The sequence below is a fragment of the Pristiophorus japonicus genome, chromosome 14, assembly GCF_044704955.1.
Source record: "Pristiophorus japonicus isolate sPriJap1 chromosome 14, sPriJap1.hap1, whole genome shotgun sequence".
In the NCBI taxonomy this organism is placed as follows: domain Eukaryota; kingdom Metazoa; phylum Chordata; class Chondrichthyes; family Pristiophoridae; genus Pristiophorus; species Pristiophorus japonicus.
Genome location: NC_091990.1, coordinates 125,226,549 through 125,249,185, shown reverse-complemented (window position 1 = coordinate 125,249,185; position 22,637 = coordinate 125,226,549).

Here is a 22,637-nt window from a genome sequence, read left to right as displayed (position 1 = left end):
TATCAGTGAATCTACTTTTTACTTGGTCTACATGCCTCCGGCAGGTTTGGTCATTGTCCATTTGTACAACCAGTAACCTGTTTCCCTCTTTGCCTGATACTGTCCCTGCAAGCCATTTGGGCACCCTGCTATAGTTTAGCACAAACACTTTGTCCTCTATCTCATTCCACCTCCCCCTCAAATTTCGGTCATGGTACTCAGTTAGTTTTTGACGCTTAGCCTCAATAATTTCATGCATGTCTTGGAGGATTAATGAGAGCCAGGTCTTTAAGGTTCTTTTCATCAATAGTTGCGTGGGGGAACCCCAGTCAACGAATGCGGACGAGATCTGTATGCCAGCAGCAGTCGCGACAGGCGGCTCTGCAGCGTGGGACTTGGATTCTGATCATGCCTTGTTTAATGATCTGCACTGCTCGCTCCGCCTGGCCATTGGAGGCCAGCTTGAAAGGTGCCGCCTTAACGTGATTTATACCATGGTCAACTATAAAATCGTGAAATTCTGCGCTGGTGAAGCACGGACCATTATCACTGACCAATATGTCAGGAATGCCGTGCGTTGCAAACATGGTTCTAAGGCTCTCCACAGTGGTGGAGGTGGTGCTCAAGTTTAAAATGGTGCACTCGATCCATTTTGAAAATGCATCAACGACTACCGAGGAACATTTTGCCCATGAATGGGCCCGCATAGTCTACATGCACCCGCGACCATGGTTTGGTGGGTCAGGGCCAAGGGCTTAGGGGGGCCTCCCCGGGGGCATTACTGAGTTGGGCACAAATGGTACACCGACGGACGCAGAGCTCCAAGTCCGTGTCAATGCCAGGCCACCAGACATGAGATCTGGCTATGGCCTTCATAAGGACGATCCCCGGGTGCTCGTGATGGAGCTCCCGAGACAAATGACTACCTGCCTCGTAAGGGCATTACTACTCGGCTGCCCCACATCAGGCAGTCTACCTGTAGTGAGAGTTCATGCATGCGCATATGGAAGGGTTTGACCTCCTCAGGGCAGGCATCGCGAGCCCCTGCCGAGTCACCGGTTAAAAAGCATCTTTTAACTAGAGATAACGTGGGGTCGCTGGTCATCCAGGCTCTGATTTGGCGAGCCGTCATGAGCGAACCTGTGGATTCAAAGGCATTGATTGCCATGACCATCTCACAGTCCTGTTCGTCGGACCCTTCTGTGGTCGCCAGGGGTAGCCTGCTAAGCGCGTCGGCACAGTTGTCTGTGCCTGGTCTGTGCCTTATTGTGTAGTCGTAAGCCGCCAGCATGAGTGCCCACCGCTGAATGCGCGCTGAGGCGTTGGCGTTGATTGCTTTGCACTCGGATAGTAGGGACGTGAGGGGTTTGTGGTCGGTTTCTAACATAAACTTGGCCCCGAAAAGGTATTGGTGCATCTTTTTGACACCGTACACGCACGCGAACGCCTCCTTCTCAACCATACCGTACCCGTGCTCCGCCCGCGAAAGTGACCTGGAGACATAAGCAATGGGCTGCAATTTACCCGCATCATTGACGTGCTGTAAAACGCTTCCGACCCTGTACGCTGACGCATCACACGTAAGGACTAACTTTTTACCTGGGTCAAAAACGGCTAAAACACTCTTGGAACATAGAAGGTTGCGTGCCTTATTGAATGCGCGTTCTTAGGCGTCCCCCCAAAACCAATCGCACCCCTTTCTGAGTAGCACGTGGAGAGTCTCCAGCAGCGTGCTCAAGTTCTGCATAAAGTTCCCAAAGTAATTGAGTAGCCCGAGAAAGGCGCGCAGTTCCGAAACATTCCAGGGCCTGGGTGCCAGGCGAATCGCTTCGGTTTTGGATTCGGTTGGGCGGATTCCATCAGCGGCAATCCTTCTGCCCAAAAATTCAACCTCAGGCGCGAGAAACAGACTCTTGGATTTCTTAACTCTTAGGCCTACCTGATCCAATCGACTTAGTACTTCCTCAAGATTGCGGAGATGAGAGTCGGTGTCCATGCCCGTGATGAGTATGTCATCTTGAAACACAACCGTCCCCGGGATGGACTTGAGCAGACTCTCCATGTTGCGCTGGAATATAGCAGCTGCCAACCTGATGCCGAATGGGCATCGATTGTACACAAAAAGGCCTCGATGTGTGTTGATGGTGGTGAGTAACTTAGACTCTTCGGTCAGTTCTTGCGTCATATACGCAGATGTGAGGTCAAGTTTCGAGAAAAGTTTTCCTCCAGCCAACGTGGCAAATAGGTCCTCCGCTCTGGACAACAGTTATTGGTCCTGTAGGGAGACTCTGTTTATGGTAGACTTGTAATCCCCACAGATTCGCACATATCCATCAGGCTTCATGACGGGGACGATGGGGCTTGCCCAGTTGCTGAATTCCACAGGAGAAATTATACCTTCCCGCAGAAGCCGGTCCAGTTCGTTTTCAATCTTTTCCATCATCACATAAGGCATAGCTTTAGCCTTGTGATGGACTGATCTGGCATTCTGTGTGATGTAGATTCTAACTTTAGCCCCTTTGAAGGTGCCTACACCTGGCTGAAAGAGATGTTCAAAACAGCTTAGAACTGTTGAGCAGGAGGTCCGTTCCTCTGACGACATGGCGTGAACATAATCCCATTTCCAATTAAGTTCTGCTAGCTAGCTTCTCCCCAACAGTGCTGGGAGATCCCCGGGGACAATCCACAGGGAAAGTCGGTGCACCATCCCTTTGTGAGTGACTGAGAGCATGGCGCTGCCAAGGACTGGGACAATTTCTTTAATATAGTTCCTTAGTTTGGTGTCGATCTTTGTGAGTTTTAGTCTGTTGCTTTTGTGCGGCCGCAGCTGTTCAAATTGTTGAACGCTTATGAGGGAGTGACTGGGCCCCGTGTCCAGTTCCATGTTGACAGGTATCCCATTGAGTAGAACCCTCATCATAATTGGAGGCGTCTTGGTGTAAGAACAGTGGACATTGATCGTGTTAGCCCGCTGTACCCCGGCGTCCTGTGCACTGTTCCAACCGACTTCTGGTCCGTTTTCCGACCCTTCTGATTCGTATACCAGCTGAGCTGCTGTTTTTCTGCAAATGCGAGCCAGATGCCCTGTGTAGTTGCAGTTTTTGCAAACGGCATGCTGAAATTGACACACCCTGGTTGAGTGCCTTCCCCCGCATCTCCAACACAGACCGTTTCCATTGTTTCCGAAGGATGAGCTGCGTCTGGCTGATTTCCCTTGAGCTACTATCAATCTGTTGTTGATTGCTCGCACTGTGGGTTGATGAGGTGTGATCGGCCGTTCTTGTGGCCCTTGATTTTGCTGGCTTCTGGTGCCACTGTCTGCTGTTAAAGGCCTGCTCTCCTGCCTTTGTCTGTGTGTCGGGGTAGCGGTTTGTTTCACAATGTGAACCCCTTGTTCGGATGCCTCATTGGTTGTCGTACCCGAAGTATAGATCAGCCTCGTTTCTTCTTCACCTGCCAAGAACGTCTGTGCGACCAGTGCTGCTGCCTCTAGAGTCAAGTTCTTAGTCTCTATAAGCTTTCGAAATATGCCTGCGTGGTCTATTCCTTCAATAAAAAAGTTTCTCAGTACTTTTCTCCTTAGTTCATTGGGGAACTCACATGAGCTGGCCAGCCTCCGAAGTTCCGCCACGAAGTCGGGTATGCTTTGGCCCACACAGCGTCTGTAGTTGTAGAACCTGTATCTGGCCATGTGTAGGCTGCTCGCTGGCTTCAGGTGGTCTCTCACCAGTGTACTCAACTCCTCAAACGACTTGCTTGCTGGTTTCTTGGGTGCCAGCAGGTCTTTCGTTAAAGCGTATGTTTTCGAGCCACAGCTGGTCAAGAGATGGGCTCTTCTCTTGTCTGCCTTATTGTCGCCTAACCAGTCTTTGGTCACAAAGCTTTGGTGGAGCCTTTCTATAAAGTCATCCCAATTGTCTCCAGCATTGTATTTCTCATCTGAGCTGTTGGTAGCCATTCTGTGGATTCTGTGATCCCGTAACTCGTCGCCACTGTTAAGTCCTGATTCTAATGTACTGACTTACACGAGACACATGCTGAAGTCAAGGTCACTCAGGACCTGCACCTTTAATTCACAGCTCTCCAGTGCTACACTTGCCTGAGACCTCCCTTTATATACCTCAGTGGGACAGGCATGGAATGTCTCCTGCAAGTGCACCCCTGGTGGTAAGGTATGCTTATTGTTACAGGTTATATCCAGTTACAGTCATGTTTAGCATGGTAAGATACAGTTATATACAGTAATGTGAGATACATGACAGTTTTTCCCTGCAGGACCAATACCCACTACCAAAGGCAGACGATCTTTTTGTGACGCTGGCGGGAGGAAAGGTGTTCACGAAGCTGGACTTGACCTCGGCCTACATGACCCAGGAGCTGGAGGGATCATCGAAGGTCCTCACTTGCATTAACATGCACAAAGGTCTCTTCATTTACAACAGATGCACGTTTGGGATTCGATCAGCCGCGGCGATATTCCAGAGAAACATGGAAAGCTTACTGAAGTCGGTCCCGCGCATGGTGGTCTTCCAGGACAACATCTTGGTTACAGGTTGGGACACAGTCGAGCATCTGCAGAACCTGGAGGAGGTTCTTAGTCGACTCAACCACGTGGGGCTCAGGTTAAAACGCTCAAAGTGCGTTTTCCTGGTGCCTGAAGTGGAGTTCCTGGGGAGAAGAATCGTGGCGGATGGCATCAGGCCCACCGATTCGAAGATGGATGCAATCAAGAACGCACCGAGGCCACAGAACATGATGGAGCTGTGGTCGTTTCTAGGACTCCTGAAGTACTTTGGTAACTTCTTACCGGGTCTTAGCACACTGCTCAAACCACTGCACGCCTTACTGCATAAAAGAGATGAATGGGTATGGGGTAAAAGCCAAGAAAATGCCTTTGTAAAAGCTAGAAAACTGTTATGCTCAAACAAATTGCTTGTGTTGTATGATCCATGTAAGCGTTTGGTACTAGCATGTGATGCGTCGTCATACGGGGTCGGGTGTGTATTGCAACAAGCTAATGAATCTGGGAAATTGCACTGGTTGCTTATGCATCCAAAGGTCTGGCTAAGGCTGAGAGAGCCTACAGCATGATCGAAAAAGAAATGTTAGCTTGTGTTTATGAGGTAAAGAAAATGCATCGATATCTGTTTGGGCTCAAATTTGAATTGGAAACTGACCATAAGCCACTGATATCCCTCTTTTCCAAAAGTAAGGGGATAAAATATGAATGCATCGGCCCGCATTCAGAGATGGGTGTTCACGTTGTCCACATACAACTACGCCATCCGCCACAGGCCAAGCACAGAAAACTGTGCCAATGCTCTCAGTAGGCTGCCATTCCCCACCACGGGGTTGGAAATGGCACAGCCCGCAGATTTAGTCATGGTAATGGAAGCATTCAAGAGTGAGCAATCACCCGTTATAACCCGGCAGATTAGAACCTGGATGAGCCAGGACCCCTTACTGTCCTGAGTAAAAAATTCTGTGCTTCACGGGAGCCAGTCCAGTATCTCATTGGAAATGCAGGAAGAGATAAGGCCGTACCAGCGGCGCAAAGATGAAATGTCTACTGCCTTCTGTGGGGTAATCGGGTAGTGGTCCCCAAGAAGGGCAGGGACACTTTCATCAGTGATCTCCACAGTAGTCACCCAGGCATTGTAATGATGAAAGCGATAGCCAGATCCCACATGTGGTGGCCCGGTATCGATGCGGACTTAAGAGTCCTGCGTGCCGAAATGTAACACATGCTCGCAGTTAAGCAATGCACCCAGGACGGTGCCACTAAGTTTATGGTCTTGGCCTTCCGAACTGTGGTCCAGGGTCCATGTCGACTATGCAGGCCCATGTTTGGGTAAAAGTTCCTAGTGGTTGTAGATGCGTACTCCAAATGGATTGAATGTGAGATAATGTCAGCAAGCATATACTCTGCCACCATTGAAAGCCTGCGGGCCATGTTTGCCATGCACGGCCTGCCTGATGTCCTTGTGAGCGACAATGGGCCATGTTTCACCAGTGCCAAGTTCAAAGAGTTCATGACCTGTAATGGGATCAAACATGTTACATCTACCTCGTTCAAACCAGCATTCAATGGTCAGGCAGAGAGAGCAGTGCAAACTATCAAGCAGAGCTTGACAAGCGCAATTGAATGAGACCCCACCAGCTCACAGAGATTCCTCCCGCTGAACTGCTCATGAAAAGGGCACTTAAGACAAGGCTCTCGTTAGTCCACCCTGATCGACATGAACAGGTAGAGAGTAGGCGGCTTCAACAAAGTACATATCATGATAGCGCAAATGTGTCACGCGAAATTGAAATCAATGATCCTGTATTTGTGTTGAACTATGGACAAGGTCATAAGTGGCTTCCCGGCACTATTGTGGCCAAAGAAGGGAATAGGGTGTTTCGGGTCAAACTTTCAAATGGACTCATCTACCGGAAACACTTGGACCAAACCAAACTCAGACTCACGGACTATCCAGAGCAACCCACATTAGACCCTACCTTCTTTGACCCTCCAACATACACACCAGTGGCAACCAACACGACGGTTGACCACGAAGTAGATCCCATCACCCGCAGCAGCCCAGCAGGACTCACCACACCAGGCAGCCCAGCAAGGCCAGCTGCACAGAAGCCCAGTGAGGACCCAACAAACGATTCACCAAAACCAGCATTTGCACCGAGATGATCAACCAGGGAAAGAAAGGCCCCAGATCGACTCACCTTGTAAATAGTTACACTATTGACTTTGGTGGGGAGAAGTGTTGTTATATATGTAAAACTGTAAGTACCTTGTGTAGCCACAAGAGGGCTCGTCCCCTGGAGTCCCAAGGGATCCCACAATCCCTTGAGAGCACCTGTACTTAAGGAGGCCTCACAGGCTGGAGAGGCACTCTGGAGACCTGCAATAAAAGACTAAGGTCACACTTTACTTTGAGCTCACAGTATCTAGTCAGACTCTTTATTCATATATAAAATTAATCATGATTACATCTGTTGGTTATGTGTTGTATCAGTCTCTGTGACAGTACCTAGCAATGATCTCATGCCATGTCGTCCTGTTATTACCTTTTACAGAGGAAGGTTTTAAAAGAATAGGGCCGAGCAGAGGCGAAGGTGTGGGGGGCCTCCAGTCATCATCGACATCACCGATATCGAGGAGTGATTGCTGACACTGGTGGGGACCCACCCCTGATCGGCCACGCAAGCAGCTGCAGAACCTGAAGTGATGCCACGTGAGTAAAGTATACACCATTGTGTGATGTGAAATCAATAGATGCCACACGCACTCATATCCGAACAATAACATATGATAGATGATTGCTAAAAGTATTCTTTAAATAATGCTGGCCTCATGAGAATCATTGCAATGCAGAATGTGTTGATGGTCATGAAATGTGATGTCTGCGATGATTTTGATAGTGGTGGTGCTTTTGTCGTGCATATGCTGTGTGTAACGCTGGACTTACCTTGTGACCCGAGCACCCCCTTCTCCTCTAATAACCTCATTTGTGTATTACAGCTCAGCCAACTGCGCAGCCCCAGGCAAGACCACCGAGCTCAGAAGCAGAGGGCGTGGGGCCGGACTCGCCGGACAATCCTCCATCTGATGCTGAGGAGCACCGATTCTCGCCCGTGGATCTGCTGAGTCCGTTCTCTATGGATGACAGTGCGGACTTTGAGGAGCCTGCATCACCATCTAGTGCACCACTGTGGAGGTACCGGGCCCAAGCACCTCGCCACAGGGCACCCCAGGTGTCTCCAGGATGGCGCCGTCCCCGCGGAGGTTTTCTAGACATGGCAGATCTGCTCCATGAGCGGCAGATCTGAGCGGCGACATGGTAGACCTGTCCAGGAGGAGTGTTGATATAAGTCAGCAGATCCTCCAGATAATGGGGGGCATATCCCGACAGCTGGCCAGCATGTCCGGCACCATGACGGAGTACTTTCAGCGGATGGCGGAGGCCCTGGAGGCAATAGCCAGGAACACTGGTGGCAGAGGCCTCCCAGTGGTCCCAGAGCACGGCAGTGCACCCCAAGGTGCCACATCCCCAGTACCAACAACACATGCGAGCCAGGAGGAATATCTTGCTTCTGGCTCAGAGAAGGTTTCCCCGCGGGACCCTCCTCTCCCGTATCCGTGCAATCACCGGGTCTGCCTTCATCCCCCACAATGACACAGCACCTGAGGAGCTCTTCGGCCATGCGGCGTGGAGTCAGGAGGGGAATGGGTAGAGGTGGGGAGAAGAAGGGGGAAGGGAAGGAAAGTGAGGTGCATGTCCGCAGGTGATGGCTTTGTAATATTTACATCTTGTGTATCAAATTTGTTATACGGTCTGGGTTACAGGGGGAGGGGGCCACCTTGTTGGTTTGCATTTATGTTCTGTGTTGCTGATAATGTTGACCATTTGATTGACGTCAATGTTCTAAATGTGTTTTGGGGTGGGGTGGGGTGCGGCTGGGATGTTTTTGACAGTTATACTTATGATTTCCCACAAATGGCCGGATTAAATGTTTTTTATTTAACATAACCTTGTTGTGCATTGTCTCAGATAGTTGCACCTTTACAAATTGGTGATTCCTGAACATGAAAGAGGATAATTAAACTTAACTTGAATTAACTTAAACTTTAACTGGCACCAAAGTGATGCCCACCATTGATGTCTGAGCTGCACACACAGCAGTGTGTCATCTTTGTAAATAACAGCAACGTTCTTTCAGGCAAAGCGCTCATTTATGAGCTGCTGATGTAAGAGTTTTGCAGCTATGTAGCCACCACGGGTCCTTTTGTGCAGTCTGGAGGGGGACGTGGGCATGGTTGCATAGTCAGCCTGATTGTCTGGGCCGAGGTCAGCGTCCACCTCCTCATCCTCCTCTTCCTCTCTCTCCTGAGGTGGACCGTCAGTCCCTTCTGGCAATTCTTTCCTCCTCCTGATAGCCAAGTTGTGCAGCATGGAGCACACGACCACAAATTGAGCTACCTGATCAGGTTGATTATGGAGCTCCCCTCCTGAGTGGTCCAGGCATCTAAAGCGCTGCTTAAGCACACCAATGATTTTCTGGACCACATTGCGTGTGGCTATGTGGCTCTCGTTGTATCGCTTCTCAGCTTCGGTGTGGGAGTCATGCAGGGGGGTTATCAGCCAGTTGGCGAGACCATATTCTTTGTCACCAATTATCCAGCATTGACCTTGTGGCTGACTGGTAAACATGTCAGATACAGTGCTCTCATGGATTATTATTTATCTGGTTGTGGTCGACAACGAGTTGCACCTTCAGGGAGTGAAATCCTTGCTGGTTCCAAAAAATCTCTGTATAAGAACATAAGAATTAGGAACAGGAGTAGACCATCTAGCCCCTCGAGCCTGCTCCGCCATTCAAAAAGATCATGGCTGATCTGGCCGTGGACTCAGCTCCACTTACCCGCCCGCTCCCCATAACCCTTAATTCCCTTATTGGTTAAAAATTTATCTATCTGTGATTTGAATACATTCAATGAGCTAGCCTCAACTGCTTCCCTGGGCAGAGAATTCCACAGATTCACAACCCTCTGGGAGAAGAAATTCCTTCTCAACTCGGTTTTAAATTGGCTCCCCTGTATTTTGAGGCTGTGCCCCCTAGTTCTAGTCTCCCCGAAAAGGTTATCCTGAAAAGGTGCCCGCATGACGATGTGCGTACAGTCTATTGCTCCCTGCACCTTGGGGAAGTTAGCAATTCAGTTGATACCTAGATCCCTCTTCACCTGAGTCTCTGTGGTCATAGGGATGCTGATAAAGTCCTTCCTACGTGCATACAGGGCTTCAGCGACCTGTCTAATGCAGCAATGTGTGGCATGCTGAGAGAAAGCGCAAATGTCGCCAGCGGAGGCCTGAAAGGAACCGGGCGCATAGAACGAAAGTGCCACTGTCACCTTGGCCTCGACAGACAGTACTGTCCTGATGGTGCTTGCAGGCTGCAGATCTGCCCTGATGAGCTTGCATATCTCACTGATAACCTCTTTGTGGAAACGCAGTCTCCGAAGGCAGGTGTGCTCAAATAAGTTGAGGTAAGACCGTTTCTCCCTGTAAGTGCAGGGGTTGTATGGTCTCGTCCTCCTCATCAGTCTGGCACATCTTAGATTGGGCACATAATGCTGTCGAATAAATTTTCTGCCATCTCTACTCTGCAGCATCTGCGCTGTCATCAAGACAGACTGAGAAATGGCTGGCCCCATTCCAATAACTATCAGTATAATACCGATTGTTCACAAGCAATAAATATCCCCACTAAGATACCGAAAGTAAATTCCAATCGTCCACAGTATGAAAAGATGTTTGTTCAGATGTTCACATCAACTTAAAAGACCTCTAGTTTTCATCCAAACTCCTCCGAAGTTGAAGCAGCCTTTTAAATGATGCGACCTGCGATTTAGAAAATGGCGTCCATACCGCTGTGATTAGTTCAGGTCAGTTCAACTTTTTAACAGCGTTTTTTTCAGTGAGTGATATTGTCGGCGCGATGTGTGCGAGGTGCCGAAAGTAAAGCTGGCCGATTTTCTAGCCGTTAGTTTCAGCAAATGTGATCTTTCCGACAAAAACGGTGGCCAGCGGTATTATTAAATCTTGGCATTAATTACATGCCGAAAGTAACGCTGGACGATATTATAGGCATTATAGAAATGGGCGTTACTTTCCAGTTTCCAGTTTGTGGCTAAATGGGCAATATATGCGCGTTACACTTCATTTCAGCATTAAAATGGACGTTAACTAGGCGGCAATCATGCAAAAATAATGGAAAATCTAGCCCCATGGTCTCTTATGGACCAAGCTTATGGTGTACAGGGCTGTAGTGATACCTGCCCTCCTGTATGGCTCAAAGACGTGGACCATATTCAGTAGACACCTCAAATCGCTAGAGAAACAGAGAAACATAGAAACATAGAAAATAGGTGCAGGAGTAAGCTATCCGGTCCTTTGAGCCTGCACCGCCATTCAATAAGATCATGGCTGATCACTTTCCTGCTTTCTCTCCATACTCCTTGATCCCCTTAGCCATAAGGGCCATATCTAACTCCCTCTTGAAGATATCTAATGAACTGACATCAACAACTCTCTGCAGCAGGGAATTCCATAGGTTAACAACGCTCTGACTGAAGAAGTTTCTCCTCATCTCAGTCCTAAATGGTCTACCCCTTATCCTAAGACTATGTCCCCTGGTTCTGGACTTCCCCAACATCGGGAACATTCTTCCCGCATTTAACCTGTCCAGTCTGGTCAGAATCTTATACGTTTCTATGAGGTCCCCTCTCATCCTTCTAAACTCCAGTGAATAAAGGCCCAGTTGATCCAGTCTCTCCTCATATGACAGTCCAGCCATCCCTGGAATCAGTCTGGTGAACCTTCGCTGCACTCCCTCAATAGCAAGAATGTCCTTCCTCAGATTAGGAGACCAAAACTGTACACAATATTCCAGGTGAGGCCTCACTAAGGCCCTGTACAACTGTAGTAAGACCTCCCTGCTCCTATACTCAAATCCCCAAGCTATGAAGGCCAACATACCATTTGCCTTCTTCACCTGTACCTGCATGCCCACTTTCAATGACTGATGAACCATGACACCCAGGTCTAGTTGCACCTCCCCTTTTCCTAATCTGCCGCCATTCAGATAATATTCTGCCTTCGTGTTTTTGCTCCCAAAATGGATAACCTCACATTTATCCACATTATGCTGCATCTGTCATGCATTTGCCCACTCACCTAACCTGTCCAAGTCACCCTGCAGCCTCTTAGCGTCCTCCTCACAGCTCACACCGCCACTCAGTTTAGTGTCATCTGCAAACTTGGAGATATTACACTCAATTCCTTCATCTAAATCGTTAATGTATATTGTAAAGAGCTGGGGTCCCAGCACTGAGCCCTGCGGCACTCCACTCGTCACTGCCTGCCATTCTGAAAAGGACCCATTTATCCCGACTCTCTGCTTCCTGTCTGCCAACCAATTCTCTATCCACGTCAGTACATTACCCCCAATACCATGCACTTTGATTTTGCACACCAATCTCTTGTGTGGGACCTTGTCAAAAGCCTTTTGAAAGTCCAAATATACCACATCCACTGGTTCTTCCTTGTCCACTCTACCAGTTACATCCTCAAAAAATTCCAGAAGATTCGTCAAGCATGATTTCCCTTTCATAAATCCATGCTGAATTGGTCCGATCCTGTTACTGCTTTCCAATGCGCTGCTATTTCATCCTTAATGATTGATTCCAACATTTTCCCCACTACTGATGTCAGGCCAACCGCTCTATAATTACCCGTTTTCTCTCTCCCTCCTTTTTTTAAAAAGTGGTGTTACATTAGCTACCCTCCAGTCCATAGGAACTGATCCAAAGTTGATAGACTGTTGGAAAATGATCACCAATGCATCCACTATTTCTAGGGCCACTTCCTTAAGTACTCTGGGATGCAGACTATCAGGCCCCGGGGATTTATCGGCCTTCAATCCCATCAATTTCCCTAACACAATTTCCCGCCTAATAAGGATATCCTTCATTTTCTCCTTCTCGCTAGACCCTCGGTCCTCGAGTATTTCCGGAACATTATTTGTGTCTTCTATCGTGAAGACAGAACCAAAGTATTTGTTCAATTGGTCTGCCATTTCTTTGTTCCCCATTATAAATTCACCTGAATCTGACTGCAAGCGACCTACTTTTGTCTTCACTAATCGTTTTCTCTTCACATATTTATAGAAGCTTTTGCAGTCAATTTTTATGTTCCCTGCAAGCTTCCTCTCGTACTCTATTTTCTCCCTCTTAATTAAACCCTTAGTCTTCCTCTGTTGAATTCTAAATTTCTCCCAGTCCTCAGGTTTGTTGCTTTTTCTAGCCAAATTATATGCCTCTTCCTTGGCTTTAACACGATCCTTAATTTCCCTTGTTAGCCATGGTTGAACCACCTTCCCCGTTTTATTTTTACTCCAGACAGGGATGTACAATTGCTGAAGTTCATCCATGTGATCTTTAAATGTTTGCTATTGCTTATTCACCGTCAACCCTTTAAGTATCCTTTGCCAGTCTATTCTAGCCAATTCATGCCTCATACCATCAAAGTTACCTTTCCTTAAGTTCAAGACCCTAGTTTCTGAATTAACTGTGTCACTCTCCATCTTAATAAAGAGTTCTACCATATTATGGTCACTCTTCCCCAAGGGGCCTCGCACAACAAGATTGCTAATTAGTCCCTTCTCATTACACATCACCCAGTCTAGGATGGCCAGCTCTCTCGTTGGTTCCTCGACATATTTGTCTAGAAAACCATCCTTAATACACTCCAGGAAATCCTCCTCCACCACATTGCTACCAGTTTGGTTAGCCCAATCTATATATAGATTAAAGTCGCCCATGATAACTGCTGTACCTTTATTGGACACATCCCTTATTTCTTGTTTGATGCTGTCCCCAACCTCACTACTACTGTTTGGTGGTCTGTACACAACTCCCATTAGCGTTTTCTGCACTTTGGAATTCCGCAGCTCCACCCATACCGATTCCACATCATCCAGGCTAATGTCCCTCCTTACTATTGCATTAATTTCCTCTTTAACCAGCAACACCACCCCGCCTCCTTTTCCTCTCTACCTATTCTTCCTAAATGTTGAATACTACCTACGATGATGTCTCCGCAAGATCCTGCAAATCCCCTGGGAGGACAGACGCACCAACATTATTGTCCTCGATCAGGCCAACATCCCCAGCATCGAAGCACTGACCACACTCGACCAGCTTTGTTGGGCGAACCACATTGTTCACATGCCTGACACAAGATTCCCAAAGCAAGCGCTCCATTCGGAACTCTTGTGAACATCACATGACTGGCTAAGCCACTCACAATGCAACAACTCTATGGGCTAGGCTTTCCATTATTTTTTGCATCAATACCACCAACTTAACATCCATTTTAACGCTGAGATGTGGTATAATGCCCAGATATTGCCCATTTAGGCACAAAATGGAAACAAACTGTTATGTATGGAGAAAGAGTCAGACTGAACACTGTGAGCTCAAAGTAAAGTGTGACCTTAATCTTTTATTGCAGGTCTGCACAGTGCCTCTCCAACCTGTGAGGCCTCCTTAAGTACCTGTGCTCCCAAGGGATTATGGGATCCCTTGGGACTCCAGAGGATGAGCTCTCAGGAGGCTGTACAGAATAAATACAAGTTTACATACATAACAAAACTCCCCCGCAAAGTCAAGAGTGTAACTATTTACAATGTGAGTCGATCTGGGGCCCTTCTTGCCCTGGTTGATCGTCTCGGTGTGAAAGCTGGTATTGTTGAATCATTTGTTGGGCACTCGCTGGGCTGCTGTGCAGCTGGCCTTGCTGGGCTGCCTGGTGTGTTGGGTCCTGCTGGGCTGCTGTGGATAATGGATTCTGCTTCGTGGTCAACCGTGGTGCCGGTTGCCACTGGTGTGTATGTTGGGGGATCAAATAAGGTAGGGTCCAAGGTGGGTTGCTCAGGATAGTCTGAGTCTGAGTTTGATTTGGTCCAAGTGTTTCTGGTGAATGAGTCCATTTGAAAGTTTGACCCGAGACACCTTGCTCCCCTCTTAGGCCACGACAGGGCCGGGAAGCCACTTGAGACCTTGTCCATAATTCAATACAAATACAGGATCATTGATTTCAATCTCGCATGACACATTTGCGCTATCATAGTATATACTTTGTTGAAGCTGCCTGCTCTCTACCTGTTCATGTAGATCAGGGTGAACTAATGAGAGCCTTGTCTTAAGTGCTCTTTTCATGAGCAGCCCAGCAGGTGAGATCCCAGTGAGCGAGTGGGGTCTCGTGCGGTAGCTAAGCAGAACTTGGAATAGGCGAGTCTGCAGCGAGCCTTCAGTTACCCTCTTCAAGCCTTGCTTGATGGGTTGCACTGCTCTCTCTGCCTGACCATTGGATGCTCATTTAAACGGGGCAGATGTGACATGTTTGATCCCGTTACGGGTCATGAATTCTTTGAACTCAGCACTGGTAAAACATGGCCCGTTGTTGCTCACCGGGACATCGGGTAGACCGTGTGTGGCAAACATGACCCACAGGCTTTCAGTAGTGGCAGCGGACATGCTAGCCGACATTATCTCACATTCAATCCACTTGGAGTACGCATCTACAACCAATTTTAACCAAGAATGGGCCTGCATAGTCAACGTGTACCCTCGACTACAGTCTGGAGGGCCAAGAATATAAACTTAGCGGTGCCTCCCTGGGTACATTGCTTAACTGTGAGCATGTATTACATCTGTGAACGCAGGATTCTAAGTCCGCATCGATACTGGGCCATCACACGTGGGATCTGGCTATCGCTTTCATCATTACGATGCCTGGGTGGGTACTGTAGAGGTCATTGATGAAAGTGTCTCTGCCCTTCTTGGGAACCACTATACGATTGCCCCACAGAAGGCAGTCTGCCTGTATAGACATTTCATCTTTGTGCCGCTGGAAAGGCTTTATCTCTTCCTGCATTCCCACTGGGACACTGGACCAGCTCACGTGAAGCACACAGCTTTTGACTAGGAATAATAAAGTGTCCTGGCTCATCCAGATTTTTATCTGCCGGGCAGTAACGGGTGATTGTTCACTCTCAAATGCTTCCATAACCATGGCTAAATCTGCGGGCTGCGCCGTTTCCACCCCCGTGGTGGGCAATGGCAGCCTACTGAGAGCATCAGCGCAGTTTTCTGTGCCTGGCCTGTGGCGGATGGCGTAGTTGTATGCGGACAACGTGAGCGCCCATCTCTGGATGCGGGCCGATGCATTGGTATTTATCCCTCTCCTCTCGGAAAACAGGGATATGAATGGCTTATGGTCAGTTTCCAATTCGAATTTTAGCCCAAACAGGTATTGATGCATTTTCTTTTAGACACACACTAACGCTTCATTCTCAATCATGTTATGGGCTCTCTCAGCCTTAGACAGACTCCTGGATGCATAAGCAACCGGTTGCAGTTTCCCGAAATCATTAGCTTGTTGCAATACACACTCGACGCCATATGACGACGCATCACATGCTAGTACCAAACGCTTACATGGATCATACAACACAAGCAATTTGTTTGAGCATAACAATTTTCTTGTTTTTACAAAGACATTTTCTTGGCATTTGCCCCAAACCCATTCGTCTCCTTGTCATAGTAAGACATGTAGTGGTTCTAACAGTGTGCTGAGACCTGGTAACAAGTTACCAAAGTAGTTCAGGAATCCCAGAAACGAACGCAACTCTGTCACGTTCTGTGGCCTCGGTGCATTCTCGATTGCCTCCGTCTTTGCATTGGTGGGCCTGATGCCGTCCGCCACAATCCTCCTTCCCAAGAACTCCACTTCAGTCACCAGGAAAACGCACTTCAAGCGTTTTAACCTGAGACCCACGCAGTTGAGTCAACTAAGAATCTCCTCCAGGTTCTGCAGATGCTCGGCTGTGTTCCAACCTGTGACCAAGATGTTGTCTTGGAAGACCACAGTGTGCGGGACCGACTTCAGGAGGCTTTCCATGTTTCTCTGAAATATCGCCGCCGCAGATCGAATTCCAAACAGGCACCTGTTATAAATAAAAAGACCTTTGTGTATGTTGATGCAGGTGAGGGCCTTCGATGATTCCTCCAGTTCCTGCGTCATGTAGGCTGAAGTCAGACCCAGCTTCGCGAACGTCTTTCCTCCCACCAGCATTGCAAAGAGGTCACCGACCTTTGGTAGTGGGTATTGGTCCTGCAGGGAGAAACGATTGATAGTTACTTTGTAATCGCCACAGATTCTGACAGTGCTGTTTCCCTTGAGGACAGGAATGATCAGGCTGGCCCACTCGTTGAACTCGATCGGTGAAATGATGCCCTCTCATTGCAGCCGGTCTAGCTCGATCTCTACCCTTTTTCTCATTATGTACGGTACTGCTCTCACCTTGTGATGGATGGCTCGCGCTCCTAGAAGTAGGTGGATCTTCACTTTTGCCCCGTGGAACTTCCCGATGCCTGGTTCGAACAGCGAAGGAAACTTGTTTAAGACCCGGGCACACGAAGTGTCGTCAGCGGGCGATAGTACTCGGACATCATCCCACTTCCAGTGTATCTTTCCCAGGCAGCTCCTGCCGAGCAGTGTGGGACCATCGCCCGGTACCACCCAGAATGGTAACTTGTGCACCGCTCCACTTTTACGGCAGTGCTATCAATTACGGGAATCAGTTCTTTTGTGTAAGTTCTTAGTTTCATACGAATTGGAGTTAAGACTGGCCTTGAGGCCTTGTTGTACCACAGTCTTTCAAAAGTCTTTTTGCCCATGATGGACTGGCTCACGCCCGTGTCCAGTTCCATTGACACCGGGAGTCCATTTAGTTCAACAATCAGCATTATCGGGGGACAATTCATGGTGAATGTGTGCGCCCCATGTACTTCTGTCTCCTCGGTCTAAGGCTCTGTTTCGTCATGATCCTCTTTGGATCTGTCCCCTCTGCAACATGGTGGTTTGCAGGTTTAACAGGATTAGCAGCTCGTCAGCACACTCGTTGGAGGTGTCCCATTGTTATGCAGCCCTTGCAAACATACCTTTTGAATCGGCTTGAATGGAAACGATGATCACCCCCGCAGCCAAGAAGGTGTTAATGGCCTTGCATTCATCACCCTTGATGGTGGACTCTGAGACATCTGCGGACATGAAGCTGCAGGCATGTGTGACCTGCGCTGTACGTTGTGATCGAAAACAACATCACTTTGTTCACAGTACTTGTAGCAGCACTTGTGTGCTGAGAGATTTGCTTAGTATTGTCACTGTGGAAATGAACGCCTGGGCTATCGCTATGGCCTTACTCAAGATTGGGGTCTCTACAGTCAAAAGTTTGCGAAGTATGGTTTCGTGGCCAATGCCAAGTACGAAAAAGTCTCTGAGCATGTGCTCCAAATTCGCAATGTCCTGCAAGACATCTTAGCTCGGCAACATAACTTGCCATTTCCTGGCCTTCAGACCTTTTGTAGGTGTAGAACCAGTACCTCGCCATCAGAAAGCTTTCCTTCGGGTTCAAATGCTCTTGTGCACAAATCATCGTACGATTTCTCCATGGATTTCGCTGGAGTGAGCAGATTCTTCATGAGGCCATACGATGGTGCTCCACAGACAGTGAGGAGGATTGCCCTTTGTTTGGCAGCGTTCTCTTCCATATCTAGCCCGTTGGCCACGAAGTATTTGTCGAGTCGCACCACAAAAGTTTCCCAATCATCTCCCTCCGAGAATTTCTCCAGGATGCCCACTGTTCTCTGCATCTTTGGGTTCGCTATCTGTATCTCATCGACAGTTGTTATATATGGAGAAAGAGTCAGTCTGAACACTGAGCTCAAAGTAAAGTGTGATCTTAGTCTTTTATTGCCGGTCTCCAGAGTGCCTCTTCAACCTGTGCGGCCTCTTTAAATACCTGTGCTCCTAAGGGATTATGGGATCCCTTGGATCTCCAGGAGTTGAGCCCTCTGGTGGCTGTACAGAGTAAATACAAGTTTACATATCTAATACTAACGCCCACTTACCGATCACTTATCGCCATGTACTTAACACCGAGAAATAATAATACCGCCCGCCCACTTTTATTTGGCGTAAAGATCAGAATGGCCGAAACTAATGCCCTATAATATCACCGAGCGTTACTTTCGGCATCTCACCCACACATGGCCGAAAATATTGCTCGCCAAAAAAGCTGCTGAGAAAAAGTTGCTCTCACCTGAACTAAACCTAGCGATATGGATGCCATTTTGTAAATCGGAGATTGGTTCATATAAAAGGCTGTTTCAACATCTGAGGAATTTTGATGTACTCTAGAGGTCTTTTAAGGTGATTTGAACATCTGAACAAACATCTTATCATACTGTGGATGAGTTGAATTTATTTTAGGTGTCTTAGTAGGTAAATTTATTGTTTGTGAACAATAGGTATAATACTGATAGTTATTGTGATGGGGCCTGTGATTTCTCAGCCTGTCTTGATGACTACGCACATGCTGCAGACTAGCGATATCAGAAGGTATATTCAACAGCACTAAAGGCCCAATCAAATATGTGCCAGATTGCTGAGGAGGACAAGACCCTACACCCCACGCACTACAGGGAGAAGCGGTCTTACCTGAAGTTGTCTGATATATCTCAGCATGCCACACATTGCTGCATGCCTCCCTGATAAAGTGCAATATCCCTGCTGACATCTGGGAGTCCATGGCCAAAGACCGTCCTAAGTGGAGAAAGTGCGTCTGCAGCTCATACTTGAATGGTGTGCATTATCTTGATGTCAGTTAACGTTTGTTGATTCAAGTTAAGTTTAATTATCCCCTTTCATGTTAAGAAATCACTAGTGTGTAATGATGCAACTATCTGAGACAATGCGCAACAAGGTTATGTTAAATAAAAAACATTTAATTCGAACATTTGTATGAAATCATAATTATAACTTTAAAAATCACCCCACCCCACCCCCACTCCACAACAAATTTATAACATTTATATAATTCATTAAATGTTTAACATTTCCAACAACACTTCATAAACATAGAACACAAATGCACAAAAACAAGATGCCCCCACCCTACTTCCTGCAAATCTCCCAACAAAATAGCAGCAACAACATTAAAATACTGTGACCAAGACAACACCTGTAGCCATACACCTCACTTTCCTTCCCCCCCCCCCCCGCCGCTTCTCCTCCTCACCGGTACCCCTTCCTCTTCCCCTCCTGATTCCAAGCCGCCTAGCACTGCTTTATTGGGGGGAATAACGGCAGAACTGCTGCTTGGACGGACACGGGAGAGGACGTCCCGAGGTGGGAACGTGCTCCAAGCCAGAAGCAAGATCTTCCTCCTGGCTCTCATGTGTCATTGGCAATGTGGGTGCAGCTCCTTGGGGTCCAGTGCCATGCTCCGGGACCACTGGGAGGCCTCTGCCACCAGTGTTCCTGGCTATCACTTCCAGGGCCTCCACCATCCGCGGCACGTAGTCACCCATGGTGGCAGACATGCTGGCCAGCTGGTGGGATATGTCTCCCATTGTCTGTAGGATCTGCTGACCTATGTCAACATTCCTCTTGGACAAGTGTACCATGTCCCCGCTCAAATCTGCCACTCGTGGAGCAGACCTTCTGCGTCGAACCAACCTCCACGTGGTCAGCGCTGCCCTGGAGACACCTCGGGTGGCCAGCGACAAGGTGCTTGGGCCCTGTACCTCCACGGTGGAGGAGGGAATAGCCGCAGGAGCACTAGATGTCATGGGTGTCGACTGCATTATGGAGTTTGGCGATGCAGCTCCTCAGAGTCTGCACTCTTATCCTTGGAGAAGGCAGCCAGCAGCTCCACGGGCGAGAATCGGTGCTCCTCAGCACTAGATGCATGATCGTCCAGTGACTCCGGCCTCGCACTCCCAGCTTCTGGGCTCAGTAGTGTTGCGTGGGGTCACGCTGCTGGGTGAGCTACAAAACATAAATGAGGTTATTAGAGGAGAAGGGGGTGCCAGGGTCACAAGGTGATTCCAATGCTACACACAGCATATGCACGACAAAAGCACCACCGCTATCAAAATCATCCCAGACATTACATTTCATGACCAAGACCAAATTCTGCATTGCAATGATTCTCATGAGGCCATCATTATTTAGAGAACACTTTTATCAATCATCTATCATATATTATTGGTCGGATATGAGTGAGTGTGGCATCTATTGACTTTACATCACGCAATGATATATACTTTACTCACGAGGCATCAGAACAGGATCTGGATCGTGGCCGATCGGGTGTGGCTCCCCATTAGTGTCATCACCCGCTCCTCAAAGTTGATGAGCTCGATGATGACTGGTGACCTCTGCTCGGCCCTATTCTTCGAAAGCTTCTTCTGTAAAAGGTAACACCAGCATGACATGGCATGAGATCATTGCATAATATCATTGTTAGGTACTGTCACAGAGACTGATACAACACATAAGCGACAGATGTAATCATGATTATTATGATATTTATCATTCTTTACCTAAAGACATACACCGTAAATGCAGGCTTTGAGTAAAACATTCCTGGTATAAGTACAAGACATCACATCTGATTTTAATCAATCTTTACACTTACAAATCAAATTATATAAATATATAAGTACATGTAAATAAATGTAATACTTACTCTGGCGGATCCGACAAGGTCGTTCCAGCGCTTGCGGCACTGGTTGCCCTCACGCACCTCATTGGTCGCCGATGAGACCACCTCGGCTATGTAAGCCCATATCCTCTGGTAGACCTTTGGGGTGGGCTTCCCACGCCCACCCTGGGGTCAATTGACCCCAACGTGACTCCACCCCTGCAGGAGGGAAGCACTTGCCTCGTCGGAGAATCTCCTTGCTCGTTTGCGTCCTCCCAATTGTTCCTCTCTCACCTCACTGCTTTTGCCAGCATCCTCAGTCTCCACAGCGCGCTGTGTCGTCTCCTCCATCCCTTCCATTTTAAATTTTTTTTTTCGACAAAAACTCCGTGGCAATAACGTTCTTTGTGCTCAGAAGTTTTTTTTGCTGCTGGTAAATCTCCCTCCTGCCTCCCACAACAACCAAACAAGCACACAACACACCCACACACGCTTTCAGCTCCTCTCTGCTCCCTCTCTCTCTCGCTCCTCTTGTGCGCATGTAATGATGACCCCCGACCTCCTGAAACATGGGAAATGACCATTGCCATGCTGTTGCTATGGATGCTGATACTTTAAGGTAGGTCAAAAAAAATTAATGCTAACGCCCATTTCAGATCGCTCGTGGTAACACCCATTTTATAAAATGGAAAGTTGGGGTTTTGAAAATGGGCGATAATCCGACAGTCTCAAAACCTATATTTACTGCCAACACTGGAAATAACGCCCATTTTTGGGCGATCTGCATAAAAGTGGAAAGTCTAGCCTTATAAACCTGTAAGCATACTCACAGGTGCATATATTACACCAGGTTTAATATGAAGGATGGCCACTTGGGAAAAGTACTGGAGGGCATCTGGGACATGTGGGTATACATCAGTAACTACCATATTCAGGGTAGGGGAGGGGGAGGAAAGGCAATAAAGAGGTGCATGCAGGTACTTGTGGCAATGGTACTGAAAGCTTGCACTGTTGACCAACTGCAAGAGGTTCTCCACACTGTTAGTGGTCATGGGTATCCTATCCCTCAACACCCCCCACTCCCACCGGCCACAAGTTACAATGACTCACTTATCACATTTGTGGGCAGAGACCCAAGAAATATGTAATGTGCAATGAAAAGATATCCACGCACTTTTTTCCTAGTAAGTGGAGACAGCTGACATGAGCTGCGGTTCAGTTAAAGTAGTGTGGAGAGCATTCCAATTGTGCACTTGTCATGGTCATCACGCTAATTCACAATGGGGATATTGAAGGCAGATGACATTATGACACCAACAGCTTGAATTTGTACATATATATCTCAAACAAAATGTGACACCGAGCCACATAAGGAGAAACTAGGGCAGATGACCATAAGCTTGGTCAAAGAGGTAGGTTTTAAGGAGCATCTTAAAGGAGGGGAGAGAGGTAGAGAGACAGAAAGGTTTAAGGAGGGAATTCGAAGCTTGGGGCCTTGGCAGCTGAAGGTGCAGCCACCAAAGGTTGAGCGATTATAATCAGGG